This window comes from Hemiscyllium ocellatum, assembly GCF_020745735.1.
Source record: "Hemiscyllium ocellatum isolate sHemOce1 chromosome 40 unlocalized genomic scaffold, sHemOce1.pat.X.cur. SUPER_40_unloc_12, whole genome shotgun sequence".
NCBI classification, from domain to species: Eukaryota; Metazoa; Chordata; class Chondrichthyes; order Orectolobiformes; family Hemiscylliidae; genus Hemiscyllium; species Hemiscyllium ocellatum.
This window is the reverse complement of record NW_026867529.1, coordinates 60,597-75,914: the sequence shown is the minus strand read 5'-3', so window position 1 is coordinate 75,914 and position 15,318 is coordinate 60,597. Positions and strand designations below refer to the sequence as shown.

General features: G+C 45.1%; 1 pseudogene; it reads left to right on the top strand.

Moving 5' to 3' along the window:
* The first annotated feature begins 401 nt into the window (after window positions 1-401).
* The window catches only part of LOC132808823 (Ig heavy chain C region-like), a 29,662-nt pseudogene continuing 14,745 nt past the window's right edge, over window positions 402-15,318 (top strand).

Here is a 15,318-nt window from a genome sequence, read left to right as displayed (position 1 = left end):
TGAGACATACAAGATAATCAGAGGGTTAGATAGAGTGTACAGTGAGAGTTTTTCTTCTCAGATAGTGATGGCTGGCACAAGGGAAATAGCTTTAAATTGGGGGTGATAGATATAGGACAGATGTCTGAGATAGTTTCTTTACTCAGAGAGGAGTAGGGGTGTAAAACACACTGCTTGCAATAGGAGTAGACTTGCCAACCTTTAGGGCATTAGAATGGGCATTGGATAACCATCTGGATGAAAGTGGAATAGTGCAGGATAGATGGACTTCAGATTAGTTCCACAGGTCAGTGCAACATCAAGGGCCGAAGGGCCAGTACTGCACCATAATGTTCTATGTTCAATCTAAGTGTGTGGAGACATCACTTATTTGCATTCTGAGAGTGGACTTCACAATCAGCATGGATGTGGAGAGCATCGTGGAAGACCACCCCAGGTGACCAGCAGGAGGAAGTGCATCTAACTGGAGGAGCTGAGACATTTCTCATTTGCATTCTGGAAGTGGACTGTACGGTGTCACATCAAATAAACAAACAAAACATTGGACTTGGATTCTGCCAAAAAACGGAAGCAAAATCCACTCTTGTGTGCAAATACTAATAGGTAGATATATTTGAGAAACTGCCTCATTTATGTAACTATTAGTATTGCATATATAAGAGAAGTCTTTGGGTATTTGGACAGGTCAAAGTCCAATGTTGTGTTTGCTTATTTGATATGCAACTGTATAGAACTGAACCGCACTTGTGCCAATGTATTTATAAAGACATTATGAGATTTCTTATGAATAAATTTATTTTTGAAATTAAAAAAACTATTTTGGGAGTGGACTTTGCAGAGCATCGTGGACCAACCTGGTGTTAAGGAATGGTCAGCCCCCTTCCTCCTCTAACTAAAAGACAAAAGAGCAAGGTTCAGAAGAGAGGAGAGAGAGAGAACATCAGGAGAGTATTGATGGGACCGCATCAAGCCATCAACAATTGCAGACTGTTGGTACAATAGCTTGTGTATTGGGAGCTGTGCCAGTGAAGTGGACACCCGTTCAGAACAAAGCATAACCACTGAAATCACTGAAAACTGCAGACACCTGGGTTTAGGAGACTTTGCAGAGACAGAGATTGATGCTTGGGTGAACTCTGACAACGAAATTGAAACAGAGACATTCTCCGATGATCAAATAGTCAACGTGGTCACAGAGGAACAGCAGGACTGTATGAATGGTGTGAATAGTAAGGAAATTCTGATACCGGCACCACCTCCAGTTAATGAAGCTATTGACAGTTTGCGACTTTTCATGGAGTGGTATGAAACACAAGATGAAGTTGATGCTGTTAAATTGATGCATCTTTGTCACATGTTATTGTTTGGAAACAAAAAAGAGACAGCACTTCCTCAAACAACAGCCGCTGGATAATTTCTTTGGAAATAATAAATAGCCTCCACCTCAATGATTTTTTTTAATTGTACAAGTACATAAAAAGTGATCTGAGTTGTAAAATGTCATGAATTTTTAAGCAATATGCAGTGTTTGTGAAGATTTTAGCGATCAAATGAAATAAACACACTGTTAGCATGCTTTTTAATGCAATTATGGGCAATGCAGCTTCAATTGTTTAACGTCAAATCAATTTACCAAATGATCAATTACCTGAATGAAAACCTGCTCGCCCAAGGACTTTGGATAATCGAGGTTCCACTGTAGAGGGATATGGATCCTGTGGGGGAATACAATTGGGGGAAGGGAAATTACGATGCTGTAAGACAGGATTTGAGGAGCATAAGTTGGGAGCATAGGCTGTCAGGGAAGGATGTGGTGGAAATGTGGAACTTTTTCAAGGAGCAGATACGACGTGTCCTTGATATGTATGTACCTATCAGGCAGGAAAGAAATGGTCGTGTGAGGGAGCCTTGATTGACAAGGGAGGTTGAATGTCTAGTAAAGAGGAAGAAGGAGGCTTACATAAGGTTGAGGAAACAGGGTTCAGACAGAGCAGTGGAGGGATACAGGATAGCCAGAAGGGACCTGAAGAAAGGGATTAGGAGAGCTAAGAGAGGGCATGAAAAATCCTTGGCGGATAGGATCAAGGATAACCCCAAGGCATTTTATGCGTATGTGAGAAACATAAGAATGACGAGAACGAGGGTAGGTCCGATCAAGGACAGTAGTGGGAGATTGTGTATTGAGTCGGAAGAGATAGGAGAGGTCTTGAATGAGTACTTTTCTTCAGTATTTACGAATGAGAGGGACCGTATTGTTGAAGAGGAGAGTGTGAAATGGATTGGTAAGCTAGAAGAGATACTTGTTAGGAAGGAAGATGTGTTGGACATTTTGAACAACTTGAGGATAGACAAGTCCCCTGGGCCTGACAAGATATATCCTAGGATTATGTAGCAAGCAAGAGAGGAAATTGCAGTACCGTTGGCAATGATCTTTTCGTCTTCACTGTCAACAGGGGTGGTACCAGGGGACTGGAGAGTAGCGAATGTTGTGCCCCGGTTCAAAAAAGGGAATAGGGATAACCCCGGGAATTACAGGCCAGTTAGTCTTACTTCTGTGGTAGGCAAAGTAATGGAAAGGGTACTGAGGGATAGGATTTATGAGTATCTGGAAAGACACTGCTTGATTAGGGACAGCCAGCATGGATTTGTGAAGGGTAGGTCTTGCCTTACAAGTCTTATTGAATTCTTTGAGGAGGTGACCAAGCATGTGGATGAGGGTAGAGCAGTGAATGTAGTGTACATGGATTTTAGTAAGGCATTTGATAAGTTTCCCCATGGTAGGCTTATGCGGAAAGTCAGGAGGCATGGGATAGAGGGAAATTTGGCCAATTGGATAGAAAACTGGCTAACCCGGTCGAAGTCAGAGAGTGGTGGTAGATGGTAAATATTCAGCCTGGAGCCCAGTTACAAGTGGAGTTTTTCAGGGATCAGTTCTGGGTCCTCTGCTGTTTGTAATTTTTATTAATGACTTGGATGAGGGAATCAGTAAATTTGCAGATGATATGAAGATTGGTGGAGTTGTGGACAGTGAGGATGGTGGAGTTGTGGACAGTGAGGAGGGCTGTTGTCGGCTGCAAAGGGACTTAGATATGATGCAGAGCTGGGCTGAGGAGTGGCAGGTGGAGTTCAACCCTGCCAAGTGTGAGGTTGTCCATTTTGGAAGAACAAATAAGAATGCGGAATACAGGGTTAACGGTAGGGTTCTTAGTCAGGTGAAGGAACAGAGGGATCTTGGGGTCTATGTACATAGATCTTTGAAAGTTGCCACTCAGGTGGATAGAGCTTGTAAGAAGGCATATGGTGTATTAGCGTTCATTAGCAGAGGGATTGAATTCAAGAGTCGTGAAGTGATGTTGCAGCTGTACAGGACTTTGGTTAGGCCACATTTGGAGTACTGTGTGCAGTTCTGGTTGCCTCACTTTAGGAAAGATGTGGAAGCTTTGGAGAGGGTGCAGAGAAGATTTACCAGGATGTTGCCTGGAATGGAGAATAGGTCGTACGAGGATAGGTTGAGAGTTCTCGGCCTTTTCTTATTGGAACGGCGAAGGATGAGGGGTGACTTGATAGAGGTTTATAAGATGATCAGAGGAATAGATAGAGTAGACAGTCAGAAACTTTTCCCCCGGGTACAACAGAGTGTTACAAGGGGACATAAATTTAAGGTGAAGGGTGGAAGGTATAGGGGAGTTGTCAGGGGTGGGTTCTTTACCCAGAGAGTGGTGGGGGCATGGAATGCGCTGCCCGTAGGAGTGGTAGAGTCAGAATCATTGGCGACCTTTAAGCGGCAATTGGATAGGTACATGCATGGGTGCTTAAACTAGGACAGATGTTCGGCACAACATCGTGGGCCGAAGGGCCTGTTCTGTGCTGTATTGTTCTATGTTCTATGTTCTGTGAGGACGGTTTTAGTATAGAAGGGCGAAATGAGTTGGCGCAGACTTGGAGAGCTGAAGGGCCTTGTGGCCAGGCAGGCCACTCAAAATGGTGGACTTATGAGAAATGGACAATAAGTGAGGCATGCTGGGAAATTGAGACAAACTTTAACCAAAAGTGCAGAATCTAGGGAGACTGCAGCTACAGACAGACAGTATACAATTGACTCAGCAGCTGGAGACAATACAATATACACTTGAATTTCAATTGAGTTGAATTTACCTGAATATCATCCCCAGGACAACTGGAAAAATTAAGCTGTTAACTATACGCAGGGGTGCCTTAGCCCTTACTTAGAGATGGCTTCCTGATCAATGTATTGGTGGATGCTGAAGTCTTTATACCCTTTTGGGAGAATCCTCAAAGTGTAAGGATCATTGCAAGACCATCCTCAGGAGCGGTAACCTGAGACCAACCACGTGAAGACACGCCTGAAACTAGCAGGAGAAGATGACTAGATGATCATCATCATGTAGATTATAGAACATAGAGAACATAGAACATAGAACAATACAGCGCAGAACAGGCTTTTCGGCCCTCGATGTTGCGCCGACCTGTGAACTACTCTCAGCTTGTTCCACTATCCCAAAATCATCCATGTGCTTATCGAAGGATTGTTTAAATCCCTAATGTGGCTGAGTTGACTACATTAGCAGGTAGGGCATTCTACACCCTTACCACTCTCTGCGTAAAGAACCTGCCTCTGACATTTGTTTTAAATCTATCACCCTCAATTTGTAGTTATGCCCCCTTGTACACGCTGACGTCAGCATCCTAAGGTTAATTAGAGTTAAGCTAAAGCACAAGACAGTTCATTAGATTTATAGTGTAAATTGTTAGTTTGCATTTTGTTAATATCGTATTAATTGTTATAAGCCATAGCCTATCTACACCTAAGTGCCAAAGCTCCCTTCATAACAAAATGTTACCTATCACAGATTGAAAATCAACTAATCTAACATTCACTGCCATTTGAGAAAAAAGTTCTAAATATCTCCCACCTTGTATGTAGAAGTGCTTTTGAACATCTCTCCTGAGTGGTCAGGCCCTAATTCTCAGACGATGTACCCTAATTCTAGAATCCCCAATCAGTAGAAATAGTTTATCTTAATTTACTCTGTCTTTTCCTGGTAATATCATAAAGACCTTAATCAGATCATCCTTTAACCTTCTAAATTCTCAAGAAAATGTCAAGTAATAATCCGCTCAATGAAGCCCAGTTTGGGTTTCACTAGGGCCACATAGGTCCCTGACCTCATTACAACCTTGGTTCAAACATGGAGGTGAAGCCAAAGTGATAGCCCTTGACATCAAGACCATGTTCAATTGTGTGTGGCATCAAGGAGCTGTAGGAAAACTGGAATATGAGGGGTGGATGGCAAATTCTCTGCTGGGTAAAGTCATACCAGGCACCCAGGATACACTGCAACAACATGAACTGCACAAATTCACCAAAGATCCTTAGTTGCACTTATAATCGAGGGAACATCATTAATGGTGCAGCTGAAGATGGTTGGGCTTCAGACACTACACTGAGGAACTCCTGAAGACACGTCCTGGAGCTGAGGTGACTGGCCTCCAACAATCACAATCAAATTCATATGTGCCTAACATGATTCATCATGTAAAACCACTTCCATCCAGAATGACAAGGGCAGCAGATTCATGGGAACACCAACACCAGCAAGTTCCCCTCCAAACGACTTGCCATCCAGGATTGGAAAAATATTACTATTTGTTCAGTCACTGGATCAAAACCCTGGAATTTCTTCCCTAAGTGCATTGTGGATTCACCAACAGCTTATGGACCTTTTATTCATTTGTAGTATGTGGGCATCACTGGCTGGCCAGCATTTTATGCCTGTCCCTAGTTGTCGTTGATGAGGTGGTGGTGAGTTGCCTTCTTGAACCGCTGCAGTTCACCTGTTGTAGGTTGACCTACACTGACATGAGGAAGGGAATTCCATGATTTTAACCCAATGACAAGGAAGAAAAGGCAATGTATTTCCAAGTCAGACTGTTAAGTGGACGTTAAGAAGGGAACTTGAAGGTGATGGTGCTGCTCTTCTCCTTTGAGATAGAAGTGGTCATGATTTTGGAAGGTGATGTCTGAGGATCTCTGGTGAATTTCTGCAGTGCATCTTGTTGACAGTACACACTACTGCTATTGAGCATAAGTGGCAGAGGGAGTGGATGTAAAGCCAATGAAGCAGGCTGTTCTGTCCTGGATGATGTCAAGCTTTCTCAGCATTGTGGGAGCTGCACTCATCCAGGCAAGTTGCCCTCCAACCGACTCCGGACTTGTGCCATATTGATAATGATCAGGCTTTGGGAGTCACAACCTGAGTTACTTGCCACACGATTCCTAATCTCTGATCTGCTCCGATAGCCACTGTGTTTGTGTGACAAGTCCAGTTGAGTTCCTGGTCAATGGTAACGCCTAGGATGTTGATAGTTGGGGATTTGGTGATGATAATACAATTGAATACCAGGGGATGATGGTCAGATTGTCTTTATTGGTAATGGTTATAGCCCTGCATTTGTTTAGTGTAAATATTACTTGTCACTTGTCAGCCTGATTCTGGAAATTGTCCTGATCTTGTTGCATTTGAACGTGGACTATTCAGTACCTGAGGAGTCGCCAATTCCAAACACTCTACAATCATCAGTGAACATCTCCACTTCTGACCTTATGATGGATGAACCAGCAACATCAACTGCAGCAATTCAAGAAGGCATACTACCACCGTCTTCACAAAGGCATCCCGGGTGGGATAATAAGTGCTCACCAGTCGACAAAGCTCACATCCCATGAGTGAATAAACTACAAGTCTCATTCTTGTAAACATATTTTGTACTCACTACAAGCCAATGTATCCTTCCTAAGACCTGATGCCCAAATCTGTTCTCAGTACTCCAGGTAAGGTTCGAACAGTTTTGAATACTCACAGCGTAACTTCTGCATCCTTGTACTGTCTTCCTCTCGTTATAAAAGCTGGCATGTGTTTGATTATAATTTTTTCTGCATCTATTCATGGCATTTTAAAGATCTATTCACCTAAAACCAAAGTCTCTTTGGACTTCCACTATACTTAACTTCATACCATCTTGAAAAACATCATGATCTATCCTCCTTCAGTCCAAAATTGATACCTCACACTCACACTGAACTCTCTCTATCACAGTTTTGCCCGTCCACCTAGTCTATGAATATCCCCTTGTAATTTTATGCCATCATGTACACCAGTGTTTCTCAACGGGGGTGGAAGTGCCTCCTGAGGGGCGTTTCCCTTCCTTCGGTCGGCGTTGAAGTCAAAGGGGACGGCAAGGGGTCACTGAACGACTTTGTAGAGAGCTTACCAATCACTTGGAAGACTGCCATGTCCTTGAAGGACATTGCTGGGTGCAGATGGACAGTCGCATAACACGAGTCTGTTATTTTCCCTGCACCCATGGAGGAGTGCGCTCTGATTGGTTCCTGAGCTATTATTGATAGTCTTTTCCGTGAATAGCAAACCATTTGAACTCGTTCGCAGTTGGCACTGATTCTACTGCTGAGATCAATATCACCTAACTCGTGTCGTTTCTAAGATGGCATTCTGCTCGGGTGGCAGAATGAATGCACATTACAGCTAATTAGTCAATCAAATTTTGCCACTTGTCTGAGCGTCTTAAAATAATTGTGATAAGGTAATACCCATGATTCCATTAGGGTATTCGAGCGACAGTGTAAAAATGGCCTCATTGAGTAAGAAAAAGTGGAGTATAGCATGCAGTATAGTATGGACTATTTGTGATATGGCTTTATTCAATCTCTATCTAATAAGCAATTACCACTGTGCTTGCTCTGTCTGTGAACAAAGTTTTTCCAACGAGGCCATGAAGCCTTCCTATCTTATTAAACATTTGGAAAAGAAATAGTGACAAAAAGGACGAAGATTTGGCATATTTTCAAGCATTAAGAATAAATTCAATCAACAACCAACGATTTCCATTGCTTTTTCAAAGACAGAGCCACAAATGTGGATGGCCTTGTGGCATCATACAACATAGCGAAGCTAATTGCAAAATGTGGTAAACCTCATTCCGTGGGTGAATTGTTGGTGCTTCCAGCTATTGCCAAAATATTATCAACTGTGCTACATCAGGAACTATCAACGACTATCAAGCATATTCTTCTTCCACCTTCCGTGAGAAGGTACATCGATGAAATGGCCTCAAATCTTGAGGATAAATTATGTTCCCTTTTGATATTGAAAGAAACTGCCGTACAAATTGATGAAAGTACTATATGTGAACTCAAGCTTTACTTTTGGGAGGCGTTGCATGATTTCAAGGATAAGAAGGGGGCTTTGAATAGGGAAAGGTTGAGAAACGCTGATTAGATTAGATTAGACTTACAGTGTGGAAACAGGCCCTTCGGCCCAACAAGTCCACACCGACCCCGAAGCGCAACCCACCCATACCCTACATTTACCCCTTACCTAACACTACGGGCAATTTAGCTTGGCCAATTCACCTGACCTGCACATCTTTGGACTGTGGGAGGAAACCGGAGCACCGGAGGAAACCCACGCAGACACGGGGAGAACGTGCAAACTCCACACAGTCAGTCACCTGAGTCGGGAATTGAACCCGGGTCTACAGGTGCTGTGAGGCAGCAGTGCTAACCACTGCGCCACCGTGCCGCCCACCATGTACACTGATGTACATGTCTATAGTGCCATCTAATATGCATTGAAGCTGTCACCTAGATAGGAGACAAAAATGTCTGCAAATCAACTTCCCAGCTCAGCGATCATACCCACAACCATGGCAAAAGGCACCTGAGCTACAAATCTTTACACAAACCTTGAATACCTAACATTGTGTCATCAGCAAATTTGGATATATGGCCATTGTGTCATTGTCCGATTAATCAATAAATAATGTGAATAACTGAAGCCAAACACAGATCCCAACAGGACACCACTGGTCACATCCTGCCAAATCTGAGTTCCTATCCATTATCCATCCATGTCAGTAATTTGCCTTCAATTTCATAGGTTTCTGACTAAGACTATTATGTGGGATTCATCAAATGCCTCCTGGTAGTCCATGTGAGCACTGCCTCTGTTGACATTGCCATGTCCGACCTCAGTCATCTCGTCAAACAATTCAGAAGTTTGTCAGGCATGACCTACGTGTCATGACGCTCATTGATTAACTTAAAAATGTACAAGATATTCAGTGACCCCATCCCTGATGATAAACTCCAACACTTAGACTAACTGCTCAGTGTGTCCCTGGTTTTCCTCGGAGTGGTGTTATTTTCCGATCGAGAATATTCTGCAATGATTATAATGAGGGAATTTCCTTTAACACACTCGGATGGTAACGAGCAAATCCCGGGGATCTCCACTCTTTAAATCCATTACCTCCCTTATTACCAGAGTTCTCCTGATAACTGACCGACTTAATCCTAAACCCAGCGCCGCTCAACAACCGCTGCCACTGCCGGCTCTCAGCAAGGAACGGCAGGCGGGGGAAGGCATTTACTGCGCATGTTCCCTCCCAGGCCACCACCTACTGCGCATGCTCTGGCCAAGAGCGGGAAGGTTACACGGTTTAACGGAAAGTTCTGGAACGTGGTGAGTGACGTCATCAGGGCTGGGTGTGGTCGCGAGGGAAACGTGTCTGCTCCAGTCAGTGAGATGTCAGGGTGAGCTCCTGAGGAGGGGGCAAGGGGGAGGCTGGTTTCCACTCCAACCAGCACAATATTGTGTAGTCGGTGGGGTGTGAGGGAGAGAAGGTCAGGGTCAGTGTGGGCTCTGAGGAAGATGTTGAGTTGGGTTCAGATCAGATGAGGGTTGTGAAGGAGTCTGGATGGGGTGGGGGGGGTGTGAGTTGGAATGGGGGAGTGGGATGGGAATGTTGCTCTGGAGACCAGAGATAAAGTGGATTTCGCGATTACCAAACAGTTGGAGCACGTTTTTCAACTCGGAACTTTTTGTTGTGTAATTATTAAGCTTGAGTAAGTTAGAATCCTCTGAAAGTTAAAGTTTCCAGTTGCACAGAGATTACCCTGACAGAATTTTCAATTTTTCAGGAAATTCCCTTGGCTTCAGCCACATCTCCAAAAATTCCATAGACCCCACCGTGCAATTACAATTTATACTGCTTCAGTGACTAGCGAGAGACTTTTATATAAAACAAACCCTGTAGATGTTGGAATCTGAAGTAGACAAACAGGAGGCTGGAAGAACACAGCAAACCAGGCAGCATCGGGAGGTGCAGAAGTCAATGTTTCAGGTATAACCCTTCTTCAGGACCTGGGTGGGGGTAAGGGGTGCTACAGATAGAGAGGGAGGTAGTTGGGGTCCTAGCTCCCATCCTTGCGGTGTCTTCACCATTCCTCCAGACCTTCCCCTCACTAGGGACGAATGTGTCGTCCTCAGTAAAGGCCTCACCTTTATCCCTCTACGGTCCCAGTTTAATGAGTTCGACACAAGCTGCAATCTTGAGTGTTTCTTCCTCCGCCTCTGTATTGACTTTTTTTTAACCGAGACACCTGCACATCCACGGGGGACCCCCTTGTCCCGCCTTCAACACACCACATCCATGGACACCCCATGCTGGCCTGTTATCTATGCTTGACCTCTTCATTTCAAACTGCTACCATGACATTGACTGCCTCAACTTGTCCAACCACCTCACTCACTCCAACCTCTTTCCCTCTCAACATGCAGTCCTCCACTCCCTCCACTCCAACCCCAACCTCACCATCAAACGTGCGGGTGGGGGGGTGGTGGGGTTCGTAGTAGTCGTGTGGTGCACTGACCTCTACACTACTGAAGCCAGGCACCAACTTGCAGACTCCGCCTCCGACCGCCCCCTTGCTCACGACCTCACTTTCCATCACCAAGCCATTATCCCCCGGACCATCCACAATCTCATCATCTCTGGGGATCACCCATCCACAGACTCTAACCTAAACGTCCATGAACCCTGCACTGCCTGATTCCACCTCCTTCCTAAGACACTCAAACCTGACTGCACTGGTCGACCCATTGTCTCAACCTGCACTTGTCCCACTGAACTAATGGACCTCCAAATGGACCCCACAATCAGAAATATATTTCCCGCCCCACCCCTATCAGCTTTCCAAAAAGACCATTCCTTCCGTGACTCCCTCGTCAGGTCCACGTCCCCTACTAGCCTACACCCCACTCCTGGCACTGTTTCTTGCCACCACAGGAAGTGCAAAACCTATGGCCGCACCACTCCCCTCACCTCCATCCAAGGCCCCGAGGGATTCTTCCACATCTGTCAAAAATTTAACTATACCTCTACCAGCAACATCTACTGCATCCGTTGCACCTGGTGTGGTCTCCTCTACATCAGGGAGACAGGATGTTTTCTTGCGGATCGTTTCAGAGAACATCTCTGGGACACCTGCATGCACCAACCTCATCGTCCCGTGGCTGTACACTTCAACTCCCTCGCCCACTCCATCAAGGGCATGCAGGTCCTGGGCCTTCTCCACTGCTAAACCATTACCAGCCGAAACCTGGTGGAGAAACGCCTCATATTCTGCCTTGGGACCCTGCAACCAAAAAGGATAAATGTGAAAGGGGATTTGGGGCATGGGTGGGCAGGTTATTTGAAATTGGAGAACTGTGTTGAGTTCTCCAGGCTGTCGGCTGCCCAGGTGGAAGATGCGGTGTTCCTCCTGATTCACTGCGACAATGGAGGTCGAGAATTAACGTGTAAGGGAGGGAGTGGGAGGCGGAATTGAAATGGATGGTGAGTAGGGGCCAGGCTGACCCTTATTTTACTTTGTTTGGTCCCACCAATGTAGAGAGTACCACATCCTCTCCAAATGGCCAAGAGCAAACTGTACCGGTCACTCCGAATATCTGGCAAGGCTGTCAAAACCTGTTAATTCTCCCCATCCTCCCAGTGTCGAAGAAACCTCTGAGGGGAAAGATGGACACAGCAGCTGTCACAACATTGCTGGCAGACGATGATGAATGTCTGGTCAGATGCTCCAGGGGCAAGAGGCAGTCACAGTCTGGTATGCGCCAGCACTATCCAAGCCAGAGTTTGAGGAACCCGACCTGTTGGGAAAACATCCCAGGAGATGCCACAGGAAGAAGAATAGGCATAAATCTTAGGACTTCGAGGTGGAGGAAAGTAATTATTGGAGCGAGGTCAGCCAGCTGAACATCATTGAACAGAATTTCCCAAGTTGGGGCTATGAATCTGGTCCAATCAGGGAGTCCTGACTGCTCATTCAAGCAGCTGACTCTGTGAAAACTAGGTCATTGTCATCTACTGTCCACATAGCAGTCTGCAGACCAAAACTTATAAGCAATACCCAAGCCTTGGACGAAATTGACAAGACTGTCTGGACAGAGTAGAATATCCTAGGGGAGCTCCCAGATGCCACAACCATGAATATTTTCAAAGAAATGGAACATGTCTGACTGTGGTAACTACTGGGGAATATCCCTTACGTCAATCATTGCCAAAATCCTTCTCAACTGTCTCCTCCCTGTGGTTCCTCTGTTCCCATGTCAGCATCTGAGCTTTGATCTTTCCTTGGGTTAGTGAATTGTTACGGAAAATGACCGAGCCTCCATTTTGGCAGCTTAGGTATGCTATTCAGAAAGGGATAGCCTTACAAATAGTGACGTTGCCAAGAAGTAGCCTTTTGGCAAGTGAAAACACGGATTTCATTGTTTAAAGTCTTGGCAAAGAATAATCCCCAGTGAGATGTGTCGCTGACATGTGCAGCGTTCCGATACTGTACCAGTGTCTGGCTCACCGATGGCTCAACAGGGAGGACTGTCCGATTAGTGTACGTTTCCCAGACTTCAGCTGATGCCAAATGAAGATGCATCGCATAGAGAAACAAAGTTTGGCAGGAATCTTTGTGTGAGAAAGTTCAGTCAATACCTTTCTATGCATACATTTGAAAGAGTAATGGACCCAAACACTTGTTAAGATGAGCTGAAGAGGACAGGCCATCCCACTTCTAGGTTCTGGTCAAATTCAGCCGTTAGCTGTTATTAACTGCATACAATTACAAGTTGGAACACCAAGCAGGCGGTCAAGTGGTTAATGCCTGAAGCCAACTCCCAATGATGGATACACTGGAAAAGTCTGTTCTGGTTTTAAACTTTCTGCACACCCTTCCAGTCATCTCTGACAATCTCCGATTAGAACAAGGTCCCGTACTGGTGAGAAAAAAGAAACAACTGCAGTGTTAGAAACGAAAAGATCATCATAAGCAGGATTGAATCGTTTGTGGATCTGGTGAGATCAGATGGCCACTGAAAACTGCATACTAATATGGGGAGCAAGGCTGAAAAATGTGTTGCTGGAAAAGCGCAGCAGGTCAGACAGCATCAAAGGAGCAGGAGAATCGACGTTTCAGGCATAAGCCCTTCTTCAGCTCCAGCAGGGTCGTCCTGTGATTTCCAAAATTAGGATGTTGATAAGAATTTATGTTGGTGGCCAGGATTGGATGCTGTGATAGCCATGTTGGTGGGGCAGTCTCCTGAGTGCCAATAGGGACATAGAACATAGAACATAGAAGGATACAGCGCAGTACAGGCCCTTCGGCCCTCGATGTTGCGCCGACCGAATCCTACCTAACCTATACTAGCCCAATAACTTCCAAATGCCTATCTAATGCCCGCTTAAATGACCACAAAGAAGGAGAGTTCACCACTGATACGGGCAGGGCATTCCATGAACTCACAACCCGCTGTGTGAAGAATCTACCCCTAACATCTGTCCTATACCTACCACCCCTTAATTTAAAGCTATGTCCCCTAGTAACACCTGACTCCATTAGCGGTAAAAGGTTCTTAGTATCTACCCTATCTAAACCCCTAATCATCTTATACACTTCTATCAGATCTCCCCTAAACCTTCTCTTCTCCAATGAGAACAGCCCCAAGTGCCTCAGCCTTTCCTCATAAGATTTTCCTACCATTCCAGGCAACATCCTGGTAAACCTCCTCTGCACTCGTTCTAAAGCTTCCACATCCTTCCTATAGTATGGCGACCAAAAACTGCACACAATACTCCAGATGAGGCCTCACCAGAGTCTTATACAACTGCAACATGACCTCAGGACTCCGGAACTCAATTCCTCTGCCAATAAAGCCCAGTACACCATATGCCTTCCTCACAGCACTATTTACCTGGGTGGCAACTTTCAGAGATCTGTGTACATGGACACCAAGATCCCTCTGCTCATCCACACTACCAAGTAGCCTACCATTAGCCCAGTAATCCATCATCTTGTTATTCCTACCAAAGTGAACGACTTCGCACTTAGCTACATTGAATTCCATTTGCCACATTTCCGCCCAGCTCTGCAACTTATCTATATCCCGCTGTAACCTACCACTTCCTTCCTCACTATCCACAACTCCACCGACAAGAATTGACTGGCCAGATATAACCTGGATTCAGTTATATTTTGACTATGCCATCGCATCGCCTCGCCTCGCGTCTCTGCACATCGCGTCACGTCACGTCACGTATCGCATCGCCCTCCCCTCACCTCCCCTCCCCTCGGCTGAGCCCCCCAGGATCCCAATGCGGTTTTCGGCGGCAGAGAGTGATCCATTGAATATGATTTTCACTGCAGTATATGGCCTTCTGGGATCTTTAAAAAGGCCTTTAACATCATCAATTGGAAGCATTTCTGGAGCGTTCTTCGTTGCTTTCCGTTGCACCATGATGTTTGTCACCATCCTTCACCTGCTCCACAATGACGTATAATTCATCAAAATGACAAACGCTTCAACACCTACCCATTCGCCCTCTGAACCGGTGTCGAGCAGGTATGTCATCACCGCAACACATCTGAATCTACCTCGCTGCACAACTTCACTTCCGACAAGCTGCCCATGTTTGATCCAAGGGGGCTTTAGTTGTGGTTCTGAACCATTGCTGCCCAGATGCACTTAGTGGGGATCAGTGTGAGTGATATCTTATTTTTAGTTGAAATGTGCAGGTGTACTTTCTCTGAAATTTAAACCGTTATTCTTCATTTCCCAGGAGTTTTCAATTTACGACAGAGCAGAACGTTTAATTTGTTTAGTTTTTTATTTGGTTGAAAAGAACAAAAGCTGGAGATCACAGCAGGTCAGAGAACATCCACGAGAGAGGGTAGCTAGTATTCCAAGACCAAATGACTCCTCATAAGAGCTGTTCATGTGTTTGTTTAATTTGCTTGAGTATATTTTTATTTGGGCCCCCTGTAGCCCCTGCCCACAAGTGGTTGGTGGGGCAGGGGAAGCCAATTTTGCTTGTTTAAACAAAAAGGCACTATAGCTCTGTGGAAAGCCAGAAAGAAATAAACAAAGTGAAAGCAGTTTAATT